This window comes from Thamnophis elegans, chromosome 15, assembly GCF_009769535.1.
Source record: "Thamnophis elegans isolate rThaEle1 chromosome 15, rThaEle1.pri, whole genome shotgun sequence".
NCBI lineage: Eukaryota > Metazoa > Chordata > Lepidosauria > Squamata > Colubridae > Thamnophis > Thamnophis elegans.
The window spans coordinates 32,650,931-32,655,540 of NC_045555.1; positions in this window are offsets into that span (position 1 = coordinate 32,650,931).

A 4,610-nucleotide genomic window follows, 5' to 3' on the forward strand; every position below is an offset into this window, starting at 1 on the left:
TGTTAAATTATTGGAATCCCACCACTGGTTGTTCCAAAGGTGACTTTTCAAGAGGCAAGTGGACTTTCTGTTTTTTCTTTGAAGATGTTTTGTTTCTCATCCAAGAACCTTCTTCAGCTCATCTTCAAAGAAAAATCAGAAAGTCTAATTGCCTAATTGCTTTGGGGCATCCTTGGTAGGTTCTTGATTAGGGCATTGTTTCTTGGTTGAAAACAAAGCCCTAATCAATATAATCTAAAGCAAACAAGCTCAGACAACACCAAAGACTCCACAGCTGAAACTATATTCTCTTCTCTTGGAACTTCCTGAACATCCTCAGGGTGAGAACCATCCAGACCTCTGGAAGGAGAAAGCAGGGATCCCAACTGAGGCCTTCATCCTGGGTCTGACAAGATGCACCTGCTTCATTATTGGGACCCAAAACATGCTCATGTGAGATGTGTCCGATCTCACCAGATGGGCAGGAATATTTGGAGAGAGATGATCCCTCAAATTAAAACAAGGCTTTATGCCACAAAGGACTTTATACTATGAACTGCACCAGAAAACTAAACAGTAAACAGAACAAATCCCAGAGCGGTAGTGTCTCATCACAAGGCATCTCCACCATTGAAACAACCACACCACTGTATTCTAGACCAGCTGTATCTGCCCACATTAAAGGGACAGGAGGACTAGAGTTCATCGGGAGGTGACCAGATGAGAAAAAAACCTCCATTTCAAAGCAAGACTGTCATTTCAGTGCAAGAAAAGATAACCTGCCAAAGAGATGGGTCTATAATCCTAGAGAAATGGCAGTATTTCCATAAATGGTGGCTGGTGTTGCAGGTTCTACTAAAGTGGATTTAGCAGATGATTTATCTGCCGTCCTAAGTGAACTTCCTTAGATTGATCTCCCTCCCTCCCTCCCTCTCTCTCCCTCCCTCTTTCTCCCCCTCTCTCCACCTCCCCCTCTCTCCCTCCATCCCTCTCTCCCCCTCCCTTCTCCTTCCCTCTCTCCCCTCTCTTCCCCCCCCCTCTCTCCACTGTTACTCCCTGGGAAGGAGAGAGACAGGGACTTGTTATTCATTGGTAGAGGTAGTATACATTTTCAGCAGAGTCCTTAGCTACTTGTTTATAAACAATGTTATTTATGGATTAAATTTATATGCCCACCCCAAGAAAGTGACTCTGGGTGGATCACAGATTATTGCCAAAGAAAATTCTGTTTTGGCTGATGTACTCCAAACATTTCAGTGCAGACTTGTTTCTATCCATAGTGTTGCTCCAAACAAGTGACATAAAGTGTTTACAAAACCAAATTCTTTGTCTTTCTTTTTTTTTAAAAAAAATGCTTCTTCCCCATACATATCAGCAAAAGGGAAATTATAGCCCAACCCATTGAAAAGACAGTAGTTGTTCCAACTTCCCACCCACAAATGTCTGTGTCAGAAAAACAGCTATGAATAGTTTTTATTAAAATCCTACTTAGGGAATTATTCAATTTATTTTATTAATTGGGCCTGGAAGTAGAAATTTAAGGTATTTTACAGAAAGGGCTCAAAAGGTTCTCTAATGCTAAACCACTACAAATGGGGCAGTTCTGTTGGAAAAGCATTGGTAGAAGTGGTTGACTTAGAGTGGAGACTTAAATACAGAGTTGGAAGGGACCTTGGAGGTCTTCTAGTCCTATCCTCTGCTCAGGCAAGACACCCTACACCATTTCAGACAAATGGTTGTCCAATCTCTTCTTTAAAACTTCCAGTGTTGGAATATTCACAACTTCTGGAGACAAGTTGTTTCACTGATTAATTGTTGTAACTGTCAGAAAATTTCTCCTTAGTTTCAGTTTGCTTCTCTCCTTGATTAATTTCCATCTGTTGTTTCTTCAGGTGCTTTGGAGAATAGCTTGACTCCTCCCCCTCTCTTCTTTGTGGAAGCCCCTGAGATATTGAAAGACTGCTATCATGTCTCCCCTGGTCCTTCTCTTCACTAGACTAGCCATGCCCAGTTCCTGCAATTGTTCTCCATATGTTTTTAGCCTTCAGCCCACCCTTCATTCTTCTCTGCACTCTTTCCAGAGTCTCAACAACTTTCTTATATTGTGCTGACCAAAACTGGACGCAACATTCCAAATGTGGTCTTACTAAGCCATGCAGTTAAAATCTGTATATCGGAGAAGAAGAAGAAAATACGTTTTTCCATACAATTTTGTTGCAGGTTGAAGAAGAAGAAGAAGAAAGTGGCACCAGTGAAAGGCTCCACTGACTTCACTGACAATCCAAGTGCTTGGCATCGTCAAAGCTCCTGCTGTGCCAAATATATGCTGTGTATATATTTGGTGTCCACAATTGCCCCAACTTCCCCTTCCACCCCGTTTCTGGCACTTGGAGATGAATTTTATCATAAAGGGGTGGATGGGTGCACTCACCATTGGCTCGTCTTTGGCATTTTCCTCCTCCTCTGTAGTGGCAGGGGCTTCCCCAATGGCAGGACTCCCTGACTCCATTGGCTGATGTACCAGATGACTCTTTTTCTGGTGGCTTTTGGGGTTTTTTCATTGTGGTGACGGGTGGTTGGTGCAGTTGAGGAACAGGGGCTGGAGCCAGGCATTCTGATGCTCTGTGGCCAAGCTGATCACATCGGTATCATTTTATTGGGGCCCCCAAGGGATGGGGGGTGGAGGCTTCTCAGCTCACTGCATCTGCATTCAGTGGTTTCCTAGCAGGAGTTCTAGCAGCAGACTTCCAGTGAGGGTTAATCTCATGGTCCAATATGATTGCAGTGGTGTATCAATCTTGGATACATTCTGGGAACCCCCTTATGCCGCAATCTTCTCTCAGTTTGGGATCTAAGGCATTTTTGAACATGTAGACCAAGAATCTTTCTGGCCAGTATCGTAGTCTTCCAACTATTCTCCAGAACTCCCAAACTAACTTCTTCACGGGGCGACCAGACTGTCACAATCCCTGGATCTGCTCTTCTGTGTCCACGTGTTGGGCCACATCGCTAAATCGGGTGCGCATCAGTTGGATGAACCCACTTGCATCATCTAGCTCAGGAGCCTCCTCCTCATAAAGCTCCACTTTCCATTGTGCAGCCCCCCTCCCTTCATTCATCCTGTCAGCTATTTCTTGAATCAACTCTCTATCAGATGGGTATTGTGTCCCAATTTGATCAATATACACCCAGACTCGATTCAGGAAGTAAGCCAGCTTCTCTGGCATCCCATCAAACATTGCCTGAAACCGTGGGGGTGTGGGAGCCAGGGGGACTGGTGGTTGAACTGGAGTGGCCTGTTGGCCAGCTGATTGGGGTGGTAAGCACCCTTGTTGAACCATACCCATCAATGGAGGTTGGGCAAAAGCCTTTGAGGCATTGCTGGGGGGGGGGGGGCTGGACCCAGTGGCAGTCCCAGTCCCTGGCTCTGCCCAGGGGCAGTTATCTGAAATGGCATCATCTGCTGAGGAGGGGCAGGCATCCATTGGTATTGAGCCCATCTGTGACCCGGAAAGAAAGCCCACCCTGGGAGTGCTTGATTCACGGGCTGCAGCCCACCCATTGGTAGCTGGGGAAAGGGGAATGTGCCCTAGGCCCCTTTCTTCTGGCTGAATTGATTTCCCCAATTCGGTGGAGGGCCTGCCTGTACTCCAGGAGAGAGGGGTGCTGATGTGACTGATGTTGGCTTTACTCCAGCAGCAAGGGGTTGGTTTAACTTACTGGTCACTGTGTGGAAGGAGCCAATATCTCCACTCCACTGTGTAGCAGATTCTCTGCTAGGGAAGGAGAATGTGGGCTGGGCCAGATTCCACTTAGGTGGTCCTGAGGGAAGGAGGGGGTTGATCCCACTCATGTTTAACCATCCAAATTGGTCTAGGAGGTCCATCAGAGAATGACTGTGTGAGGGTGGCTGGGATCTCCATTCATCAGATCTTCTGGCCATCTTCCAGTTGTGTGTCAGAGTTTCCCTGGTGCCCCTCTCTTCTTCTAGCAGGCATTCCTTAGAGGTCATAAATCTTCATCTTGCAGGGCTAGTTCCATCTGTGAGGGAGTTCTAGGGGTTGGTTCCTTTTGCTGGAACCCCAGCTGAAGCTCCCTTTCTTTAGCTTCTGCAGCCTCGACTACCTCTTTAGAAGGTACAGTACATAGATGGTCCTGACATATACAGGTGATCCATCATCTTTGACCTTCTCTGCTGCTTTCTTTTCTTCCTCCACTGAAATTTTGTACTGCCCAGGGTTGGGTCATAACTGGGATTCAGTACCCCCAACAGCTTCCCAGCTTGGGATAGCTGATGAAGTAATTTTAAAGGAGATTCGGATTAATGTCAGCATTCCAAATATCATCCAAAATTAAATCAGAGTCCAAGACAGAGCTTTCCTCAAAATTCCGATTTATTAAGAGAGACATGTTGGCACATCTGTGAAAACCTGAATCTGAAAGCATTCTGGGTTCCCCCACCCAGTTGAAAGATGTATAAAAATATAAAAAAATACATGGTACAATCTTCCTCTGCCATGCTGGCATTTCCACCCATCCACTTCCAGTCAAGTGCAGAAGTGCAAAGAATGACCTTGATTTCTAGAAAGGAATTTTTTATTTTGAAAACAACACATTCTACACCTTACTAT